This window comes from Rhinopithecus bieti, unplaced genomic scaffold, assembly GCF_001698545.2.
Source record: "Rhinopithecus bieti isolate Rb0 unplaced genomic scaffold, ASM169854v2 scaffold_11944, whole genome shotgun sequence".
NCBI lineage: Eukaryota > Metazoa > Chordata > Mammalia > Primates > Cercopithecidae > Rhinopithecus > Rhinopithecus bieti.
In genome coordinates this window covers 5,061,151-5,073,207 of record NW_016807378.1, presented here as the reverse complement: position 1 = coordinate 5,073,207, position 12,057 = coordinate 5,061,151, and the positions used below count along the sequence as shown (strand labels likewise).

The 12,057-nt window shown below is 34.8% G+C and overlaps 1 pseudogene; it reads left to right on the top strand.

Annotated features, from left to right (window-relative positions):
- Positions 1-9,261: 9,261 nt before the first annotated feature.
- Positions 9,262-11,600, top strand: LOC108535515 (activating transcription factor 7-interacting protein 2-like; annotated as a pseudogene).
- The last annotated feature ends 457 nt before the right edge of the window (positions 11,601-12,057 follow it).

Below are 12,057 nucleotides of genomic sequence, written 5' to 3'. Positions count from 1 at the left end.
GCAGTATTGGGGTGGGAGTTACCCGATTTTCCAGGTGTTGTGTGTCTCAGTTCCCCTGGCTAGGAAAACGGATCCCCTTCCCCCTTGCGCTTCCAGGTGAGGCGATGCCTCGCCCTGCTTCAGCTCTCGCTGGTCAGGCTGCAGCAGCTGACCAGCACCGATTGTCCGGCACTCCCTAGTGAGATGACACCAGTACCTCAGTTGAAAATGCAGAAATCACCGGTCTTCTGTGTCGCTTGCGCTGGGAGTTGGAGACTGGAGCTGTTCCTATTCGGCCATCTTGCTCTGCCTCCCTCCAGTTTCATTTCTAATTGAGCTTATTTGGATCTTCTGTCTTCTTTTCTTGGTCAGTCTAGCTAGTGGTCTATTGATTTTATTTATTTTTTCAAAGAACCGGCTTTTTCTTTCATTAATCTTTGATTTTTTTTTTTTTTGTTTAAATTTCATTTAGTTCTGCTCTAATTTTTGTTATTTCTTTTCTTCTTCTAGTTTCAGGTTTGGTTTGTTCTTGTTTCTCCAGTTCCTTGAGGTGTGACAACATGGTGTCAATTTGTACTCCTTCAGACTTTTTGATATAGGCATTTAGCACTATAAACTTTCTTCTTAGCACTGCTTTTGCTGTATCTCAGAGGTTTTAATAACTTATAATTATCATTCATTTAAAATTATTTTGTAATTTTCATCTTGATTTTATTGTTAATCTAGATATCGTTCAGGAGCAGATTATTTGATTTTCATGTATTTGTATAGTTTTAAAGGTTCCTTTTGAATTTGGTTTCCAGTTTTATTCCATTGTGATCTGAAAAGATACTCAATATAATTTTGATTATTTTAAAATTTATTGAGACTTGTTTTATGGCCTATCATAGGTTCTATCTTGGAGAATGTTTCATGTGCTGATAAGAAGAATATATATTCTACAGATCTTAGGTAGAGTGTTCTGTAAATATTCATTAAGCCCATTTGTTCTAATGTGTCATTTCAGTCCATTGTTTCTTTGTTGACTTTCTGTCTCAAAGATATGTTTAGTGCAGTCAGTGGTGTATTGAGGTCTCCCATATTATTGTTTTGCTATGTATCTCATTTCTTAGGTCTAGTAGTAGTTGTTTTATCAATCTAAGAGCTCCAGTGCTTGGTGCATATATATTTAGGGTTGTAATATCTTCTTGTTAAATTGATTCCTTTATCATTATATAGTGACCATCTTTGTCTTTTTTTTACTGTTGTTGCTTTGAAGTCTGTTTTGTCTGATAGAAGAATAGCTACTCCTGCTTGCTTTTGGTTTCCATTTACATGGAATACTTTTTCCCACCCTTTTACCTTGAGTTTATGTGAATCCTTCTGTGTTAAGTGAGTCTTTTGAAGATAGCAGATATTTGGATTGCAATTTTTTATTCACTCTGTCATTCTGTATCTTTTAAGTGGAGTGTTTAGGTCATTTACACTCAACATGAATATTGAGATATGAGGTATGGTTCTCTTCATCATATTAATTATTACCTAGTTTTGTTTTTCATTGAGTTATTGTATTATAGGCCCTGTGAGTTTTAAGCTTTCAAGAGGTTCTATTTTGGTGCATATCAGGCGTTTGTCTCAAGATTTAGAACTCCTTTCAGCATTTCTTAGAGTGCTAGTTTGGTAGTGACAAATTCCTTCAACATTTGTTTGTCTGAAAATGACTTTATTTCTCCTTCATTTTTGAAACTTAGATTTGCAGGATATAAAATTCTTGGCTGACAGTTTTTTTCTGTTTATGGAGGTTAAAAATAGGACCCCAATCCCTTCTGGCTTATAAGATTTTGCTGAGAAGTCTGCTGCTCTAACTTCAAAGAGCAGTACAATAAAAGCATCAGATAACCTACAAAAACTGCTCTTGGAATTCTTCCCTTCACGTTGACTTTAGATAGCCTGATGACGCTATGCCTTAGTGAAAGTCTTTTTGCAATGAATTTCCCAGTTCTTTGAGCTTCTTAGATTTGAATATCTAGATCTCTAGCCAGGCTAGGGAAGTTTTCCTCAATTATTTCCTGAAACAAATTTTCCAGACCTATTATTTTCTCTTCTCCCTCAGGAACATCAATTATTCTTAGGTTTGGCATTTTTACATAATCCCATATTTCTTGGAGATTTTGTTCATTTCTTTAGATTGTTTTATCTTTATTTTTGTCTGATAGGGTTAATTCAAAACCCCATCATCGAGCTCTGAAATTCTTTCTTCTACTTATTCTAGTCTATCATTAAAACTTTCCACCGCATTTTGTAATTCCCTCAGTCTGTCTTTCATTTCCAGAAGTTCTGATTGGTTTTTCTTGATGATATCTATCTCTCTAGAAAATGTTTCATTTATATCCTGAGCTGCTTCTTAATTTCTTTATGATGTTTTTCACCTTTCTCTGATATCTCCTCGAGTAGCTTAACAATTGACCTTCTGAGTTCCTTATAGGTTATTTTAAAGATTTCATCTTGGCCTGGGTCCATTGCTGGAGAGCTAGTGTGATTTTTTTGGGGGGGGTACTATAGCATTCTGTTTTGTCATATCACCAGAGTTAGTTTTCTGGTTCCTTCTCATTTGAGTGGATTATTTCTTCTAATTATTCTTGAATTTATGTTTGACTTGACAGTATTTCTTTTACTTGTTGTTAAATTTCTTTTTTCATCTTAAGGATAAGACTTTCATGCTTATAGTTAGTTATAACCTAATTCAGTTCTTAGTGCTTTCATGGGTGAAGACTCTGTAAGAGTTTCCTGGTTACAGAGAGTCTTTGTATGATAGCTTTCTTATATGCTGGTTGTAGTAGCAATGTGCTTGGTGTGTGAACAAGTACACTATCTCCTATGGGGTTGAAATGGTACAGGTCTCTTAAAGCTTATTTTATTCTCCTGAGGCATACACTTTTTTAATTATTTATCTTCCCCCAGTAAAAATAGCACATTTCTTTCTGCTCCTTTGTGAATTTCACAGTTACTGAATCAGGTGGAACTCAATCAAGACTTTCAACTTTCAGAACTTTAGGCCCTCTTTCCCCATGTGTCCTGACTAGGCACTGTGTAGTGGCAAATACCAAGTACTAGAGTCAGACTGCTGGGGTCTGAATCCAGTTAATCTCTTTGTACTTCAGTTTCCTCATCCATAAGACATATAATAAAACATTTATTCATAGTACTGTAGTAAGGATTAAATTTATATATATATATAAAGTCTTCAGAGGAATTCTTAGCATACATGGACTTTATAAACATTGGCTATTATGACTTCACAATGATTCCTTAGGTTCTGTCCTCTACAAGGAATAAATGAATGCAACTACCAGAAAGTTTATTTTCCTAGACTTTCATATTTGGAGTAAAGGACAGGAATACATTAATCTGTAGTTTTGGGACTACAAATTTGTGGCACTGGGAAAGCAAATTCAGTTCATAGATGCATTTTGTTTGACCTGAAAATGTTTACAGTTTTTTTTAATTTGAGGGCCTTTGGGTGAAACATGCATTCCCCAGTTAGCCACAGTCCCTCACCATTTCCTATCACTTTAATTTCTATTTACCTGCCTGACTCCTGTAGATGCTTTATTTAAGCCAGCAAGAAGAGATCTACTGTAAAAGCAAAAGAAATACTAAAAGTCCTTTAGTCTTTCTGCAATTGCAGAAACAACTTATAAACAGGCATAATTTCACAGGGAGTCCAGATATTGAAGTTATCTGGTAAACTTTTAAAATAACTATGATTATCATGCCCAAGAAGGTAATAGAAAAGGTTGAGAATGTTGGTAGATATCTGAAAGCTCTAAAAAGAAACCAAATGGGGATTCTAGAAGTCAAAATACAATAACTAAAATATTTTAGTGGTTGAGTTTAGTAGTTGACTAGATACAGCTGAAGAGAGAACTAGTAAGTTGAGTATAGCTTAGAGAAAAATATTAGGAATGAGGCAGGAGAGACAAAAGGCAAGAAAATACATTAACAAGGGTAAGAAACATGGAGAGCACAATGAGATAGTCTAAACACATCACTGAAGTCTCAGAAGGAGAGAAGAAAAAGTAAAACAGAAACAAGAAGACATAATAGTTGAGAACTTTTCAAAACTGATGAAAGATCTCAAGCTACAAGAATACCTAAAACTCCAAATATAATAGACAAAAGAAATACACAAAAAGAGAAGCACATCATAGCAATCACCTGAAGCTCTTAAGCGAATTGAAAAAATTATGAAAGCAGAGGAAACAATGCAGATTATTCTCAGCAATGCAACAACTAGACTGTTGATTTCTCAAGAGAAACAATGGAAATTAGAAGGTAATGTAATTTCCATTTAAAATGCTGAAAAAAAATAACTGTCAATCTAGAATTCTGTACCCAGTAGAAATATTCCTCAGAAATGAGGATATTATAAAGACATTTTCAGAGAAACAAAACTGAGACAATTAGTTACTAATAGAACCTTAAAATGAATTAGAGGGAATTCTAAAGGACATTAATCAGACAAAGGAAAATAATCGCAGACAGAAGATTGAAGACCCAAGGAGGAATGAAGAACAATGAAAAGGGTAAATAACATAGCTAAGTCTACATTGATATTGACTATATAAAGTGACAAAAATAAAGTCTTGTTGTGTTTGAAAGATAAATAAAAGTTAAATGGTGAGAAAATTGCATTAAAGCACTCTAAGTTCCTTGTACTGATCAGGAAGAGAGTAAAAAAATTAACAATTAACATTTAAACTTTGATGATTCAATAATGTGAACTATGACAAAAGCCTGTGTGTCTAAAAAGTAGTGACAGATGACAGAGTCCAAATCTCTCTAGACATCCTCTGAAAAAGGCACCGCTTTTTTTTCCTACAGTGTGTCTCGGTTAGGACAGCTCAACATCATTGAGATGTCAGTTCTTCCTAATTTAATTTATAAACCTATTGTAATCAAAATAAAATACCAAGAAACTTTTTTGTTCTGGAGCTAAAGTGCCTGGAAAAATTAAGATACAAGAATAACTAGCAATAATACTGAAAAGCAAGAGCTCTGAGATGGAATAAGCCTTATCAACATACTATTAACATACTACATTAACTAACATACATACAACATACTATTAACATACAACAACTTATTAAACATACTACAAATCCTCTGTAACTAAAATGGTGTGGTACTGGCACATGAATAAACAAAAAGACTATTGGAATGGAACAGAAAGTCAAGAAACCATGTATGTAATACAGGTGGTATCTGAAATCACTGGGGCAAATAATTACTTTTTAATAAGTAGTATGAAAAAACAGATAGCCATTTGTAAAATATAAATTTATATCCTTCCCTTATACCATACACAAGAATAAATGCAAGATGAATCAGGTATCAACATATACAAAATTAAACTATACAAGTACTTGAAGAAAACATGGGTGAATTCCTATATATCCTGAGTGGAGGGGAAGGTTTCCAAATTGTAACTTAAAATCCAGATGCAAACAAAAAAGATTGATAAGTTTGACTACAGAAATCAATTTTTTTTTTTTTTGATACAGAGTCTCACTCTGTCTTCCAGGCTGGGGTGCAGTTGCACAATTTCGGCTCACTGCAAGCTCTGCCTCCCGGGTTCATGCCATTCTCCTGCCTCAGTCTCCCGAGTAGCTGGGACTACAGGCACCCACCACCATGCCCGGCTAATTTTTTGTATTTTAGTAGAGACAGGGTTTCACCATGTTAGCCAGGATGGTCTCGATCTCCTGACCTCGTGATCCGCCCGCCTCGGCCTCCCAAAGTGCTGGGATTACAGGCGTGAGCCACTGCACCCAGCAGAAAACAATTTTTAAAAACATTTTTTAATGGCAAAGAATACCATAAGTAACTCAAAATGTAAATGACACATTGGGAGAAAATACTTGCAATATATATTACAGATGCAGGTTGATATCCCTAATATATAAAGAATTGTTTTTGATTGAGAAGGAAAAGTGACAAAAAATGGTAGTAAAGTGACAAAAGACATGAGCAAACAATTTACGAAAAATATTAAAATAGCTCTTAAATATCTGAAATACAAAACCTCACTCAAGATAAGATAAATGAAAGTTTAAACTAAACTAAGACATTATGTTTTACCCTTCAGATTGGGAAAAATTCAAAAGCTTGATAAATGTGTAGTAGATGAGGTTGCAGGGAAATATGGAGTCTCATGTATTGACTGTGGGAATGAAAAAATGGTGTAATTTCTGTAAAGGAGAATTTGAGAATATCTGATACAACTACATATTCACTAAGCCTTAGACTTAGTAACCCCATTTCTAAGAATTTACTCTGAAAATACACTGCCAGCAATGTGCATAAAGTTTTTCACTACTGCATTTTGTGTGAATGCAAAATACTGGAAATTGCTTAGATGCTTACATATAGGAGGTTGGTTGAAAAAATATAATATAGCACCTACATACAGTGGAGTATCTTGCATCTGTTAAAAAAAAAATGAAGATTATTTCCATGAACTGATGTGGAGCAATTTTCAGAATATATCCTTAAGGGGCCAAAAGCATACTGCAAAAGTGTATGTATAGAATGCCATCTTTGGTGTAACAAATAAAGGGAAACAATAAAACATATGATTTGCTTACTTCTGCCAAAAGAAATGAAGGGGGAAAACAGTAAAAGAAGTTACTTACAAATATAAGAGGAATGGGATTGAAGGGGCAGGGTAAATATTGCTACTCTTTCTATGGGCCTTTTTGCATAATTTTGACTTTTGGAATCATGCTAATGTCCTACATAACCCAAAAAGCAAAATAAAATAATCAGGAACAGAGAAATTGACTAAAACTAAATGCAAACAGACATAGAAATTCAGCTGTATTTCAAATTAATCATATAACCACATTGTAGGGGGAAAAACACTGGTCCAAATAACTTTTGAACACAGCTCTTTGACTATACTATGTATCTTCAGTTTAGAGAAAATAACTACAAATTTTGAACTATTTTTCAGAAAGCTTCCTTTTGGTGGTGCAAGTAAAGCTATTTTGAAACTAATTTGAATGCATTGTAGGACTGAGTGATTGAGTAAATGGCTTGGTGTTTTTGGGAGCTAGGATTCTAAATGTGGAAGAGAGAGGTCTCAATATTAAATAAGGAAATGTGAGGAAGAACTCTGTGGAGCTGGATGGGAACTGTAAATGCCAGTATGAATGCAGGATTTCTTATTTATAAGATATTCCTTAGCTCTACAATGAAAAGACATAGAAATAGTGACATTCCAGTAGCAATGAGTGTATCCAGTGCCAGAGTCATTAAAGGGAAATCGTTAAAAAGAAACCAGGAATCATTGGAGAAATGGCTCATTTCTCAGGGAAGGTACAAGATAGATCTGGAATTTTTTTTTTTTTTTTTAGTGCCAGAAAACAAGAAAGCACTCAAAAACAAATAAAATGAGGAAAGTATGTTACAAAGATAAAGAAACCACCTTGAAAGGTCACTGACTGGATCAAATCTGGGACAATTTGAGCATCAAAACAATAGGGACATATCATTATGTTTTATACTTATATATAATTATATATTATAACCTGTTTAGGGATGAGTTTAGGTAATAGATAGGTGATAGACAGGTAGATAATAGACAGACAGATGGATGAGAAGGGGGTGTGCTCAGTTGATACATGCTGCAAATACATCTTCCAGTAGAATGCCAATGGTAAATATGGAGGAAGCAGTAGAAGTGGAAAAATCACTACTTTATAACCATCACAATAAAGACTGGATCAGGCATAAATCATCAATATATGTGAAATTGAAGGAGAAAATTTGATGAGGAGTAGGATGTTTTGATGATCTCAAAGTATCTCCTCATAGATCTAGATACAATGTCTAGATAGGACATTCTAGAACCCAAAATTGCAGTATTTGAAATTTAGATCTCAATGTACAGGCTTAACTGCAGATTGGACATAGCAGGTCATTAGATAGTATTCAAACCTTGACATAGAGAAAAATATTAAAACATAGAAAGTTTGAAAGTAAAAGAATGGACAAACTTTTATTATCTAAACATTAATGATAAAAAAGTTTATATAGTTGTATTTTTGCCAGACAAAGCAGAATTCATGGCAAAAAACATGACTAGAAATAAACAGGGACATTTCAGAATTGTAAAATATTCAACTGAAAAATAAACTTAAAATGTTTATGCACTTAATAATACACCTTCAAAATGTATAAAGATTGACACAACCATGAAGAGAAGTAAGCAAATCCACACTTGTATTGGAAGATTTTTTTAGCACATTGGTCTTGATATTCGACAGGCAAAAAAGGGATTAATAGAGACATTTAAATGCATAATTAGTAAACAACCTCATAAATATTTTTTAAATACTCCACGCAACAAATTAAGAGTATGCATTTTTTAATTTTCAAGTATACATGAAATATTTATATTCTAATTGACTTTATGCTGGGTCATAAAACAAATCTCAACAAATTTCAGAGAACTGAAATCATACAGAGAATGTTCCCTGAAAATTTACAATTAAACCTGAAATCAATAACAAAGACATAATTATGAATTTTCATATGTTTAAAACTTAGAAATATATTTCAGCATAACCCATGAGTCAAAGAAGTCACATAGGACAGTAGAATATTTAAGCTGAATAATAATAAAAATATCAAAATATGTGTGCATGGCATGTGTGTGTGTGCAGTAAAGAAGAAAGACTAAAAAAATCATTGACTCAGGCACATTTCTCGAAAAGCTGGAAAACTAACAGCACATTAATAGCAAATAAAGTAGAAGCAAATTAATGATAAATGTAAGCAGAAATTAATGAAACAAAAGTACAATGGAAAGTATCAACAAACCCAAAGTTAGTCCTTTGAGAAGACAAACATCCTTGATATACCTCTATTAGGATTAAGAAGAAAAGGTGGGGATTGGGTGGTTGGAGTGGCACCGCTCTAGCCAGTAAATGACCTGCGACATAACTATTTGCAAAACTAGTGGGGAAGGCCATTCAAGATAAAGACAAGTTATATCACGGGAAAGCAATTGAAAATGCAAAAATGAGGCATCTGAATGAAGGACTTATTGTACTGAATTCAGCACTTATGAATCTTATCTGCAGACATGTACAGACTACATCCTAAGATTGACTTCTGCTTTAATAGAAATACATGAACCAGTGCCTTACTGGAAGTGATCTGTGTGTTTTAAGAACTGGTATATATCGGTAAATCAGGGATTTCTTCTTGGTTTGGATCCATTGCTGGATATGAAAGATGGCAAGTCCGGATAGAAGTAAAGGGAAGACATTAAAAGCAAAAAATAAAAATAAATAAATAAAACAATGCCCCCAGGTTGTCGGAAGCAAGTGGAGATTCTGAATAAGTCAAGGCATGTTGAAGCACTGAAAACAGAAGCAGCCGGGAGTAATGCTCGAAGTGGTAATCAGAATTTCAGTCCTAGTGTCATAACTAGCAAATGTAGATATTCTGAAAATGGTGCTTCCTCAATGGACTCTAATAAAAATTTGATACCAAAGAAAAGTAAAGTATTCTCTTGGAATTGCAGAAAACCAGTAGAAGAAATTGTTCATTCTGAAACAAAATTGGAACAGGTTGTTTGTCTGTACCAAAAGCCAAGTAAAACAACAGATTCCCCAAGCACAGTCTTTATACAAGAGGCAAAAGATTCACTGAACACTTCTAAAAGCCATTCTGAAAACCATTTTGAGTATTAGACGAATGTAACAGGATCCCTTTTTGAGCACAAAGGGGCTTGTAGTCTGAAGTCCAGTTTCTGTCCACTGAGTTTATTGAGTGGTGGTGTTCAGATGCCAAAGTCTACAGCAACCAGTACTGTGGATAATAAGAAACTGACCAAATGGTTTTCCATTTAGAAACAAACTCCAATTCAGAATCACATTTGCCTTTTATTAAAGTGACAACATTTTAAGTTCGGAAGGCTCACATTTTGTGCCTGTTGAGAAAACACCTAACTTGGTGAATTCAGTCACTTGTAACCAACTGTGTTGATGACATTTTGAAAACTGAAGAATCTAGTAGAACCTGTCCTTCCAGCATTTCAAATTGTGAAAGTGCAGATTCAACTTGGCAGTCATCACTTGACACTGATAACAACAGCCATTATCAAAAGAAGAGGATGTTTTCAGAAAACAAAGAAAAGATTAAACGCATGAAAACTTCAGAGCAAATTAATGAAAATATTTGTGTAGGTTTGGAAAGGCAAACAGCATTCCTGGAACAGGTCAGATATTTGATTATCTATAGTATAAATTATGAACTATTTGATAACAAACTGAAAGAATTGAACGAATGCACTGGGAAGATAGAGTGCAGGAATAAACATGAAGGAATAGCTGATGAACTCTTCACAAAAATAGCAAAACTCCAAAGACATATTAAAACAGTATTATTCTCTCAAAGGAATTGTTTGGAACCAAACATGTTATCCAGTAATGGAGCCTATAAAGTTGCAAATTCAGACTGTGAATTTGGATAAGAATCTGGAGTCAGGGCCCGGCACAGTGGCTCATGCCTGTAATCCCAGCACTTTGGGAGGCCAAGGCGGGAGGATCTCTTGAGGTCAGGAGTTCGAGACCAGCGTAGACAATATGGTCAAACCTCGTCCCTACTAAAAATACGAAAATTAGCCAGGCATGGTGGCCGGTGCCTGTAATTCCAGCTACTCTGGAGGCTGAGGTGGGGGAATCACTTGATCCTGGGAGGCGGAGGTTGCAGTGAGCTGAGATCACGCCTCTGTACTCCAGCCTGGGTGACAGAGTGAGACTCTGTCTCAGAAAAAAAAAAAAAAAAAAAGAATCTGAATCTGGAGTCAGTTAATAGTCCAGTTTAAAGAAAGTCTTCTGAGAATTATGAGCCTTCTAACCCTTCAGAAAAAGGAAGTAAAAAATTAATTTGTCACCAGATCAAAATGAGTGTTTCTGAAAGTAACAATGATGATCTTATGTTGATTTCTGTGAAAAGTCCTAATTTGACAGCTCCAGTTAAATCCGACAGATATCAGAAAAATTACATCAGGAAATTCCATCAATTCTCTCATTGCTGAAGTTATGACTGTACAGAGGAAACTCGATTCTACAATTGATTTGACAAAAGAAGGCCTATCCAACTGCAATACAGAAAGTCCAGTATCCACCATGGAGTACCTTTGAAAACTATTTTAAACTCAAAAGAAACAACCTCATTGGCACAAAATGCAGCCCAGGTTCCTGAGTCCTTTGAGCACCTGCCACCACTCTCAGAACCACCACCACTAATACCTGAATTAGTAGATAAAATCTCAGACCCACTTTCTCACCAGAAGCCTGAGCTCAAAGTGAAATGGGTTTTGAGACCCAGTGCTCTCCTGTAGAAAGTTACCACCTCTTCCTGTGTTATGAGAACCCTAATAATAAGTTAATTTGGAAGAAGATTGGAGAAATTAAAGCTTTACTACTCCCAATGGCCTGTACTTTAACTCAGTTTTTAGCTTCCAACAAATATTATTTTATTGTCCAATCAAAAGATATTTTGGATGGTATGGACCATTCTGTGATATAAAATCTATCCCTGAGTTTTCTGAAAATCTTACCTAAAAAAGAGGTCTTCAATAATTATATATTATACTACCTGTTTTCCATATTTGTGTTGTTTACAATATCACTGTAATACCATTTCCCATTGTAAAAGGTCAGCTCAGATTGTGAGCCCTTTCTATAGAAACAGTCCTCTTCTATATGCTGTAAGTGGCCAGTAATTTGATGAACTTCTGATGTGTATTAAATATATCCTTCCAGTGGATAAGTTCTAAAACATACACTCTCATTGACCCATGTTGCTGAGGTGTGTTGTGAACAATACCTTTGGTGATTGGGGAACTGCTGCTTTCATCAGAAGACCTAGAATACAAGTAGCCACTGTTTCCTCCATTGACAATCAGCATTTAGTGAGCTGCTGTGGTCAGCATAGCTACAGGAAAAATTGGTTCTTTTTTTTTTTTTTTTTTTTTTTTTTTTGAGACGGAGTCTCAGTCGCTCAGGCTGGAGTGCAGTG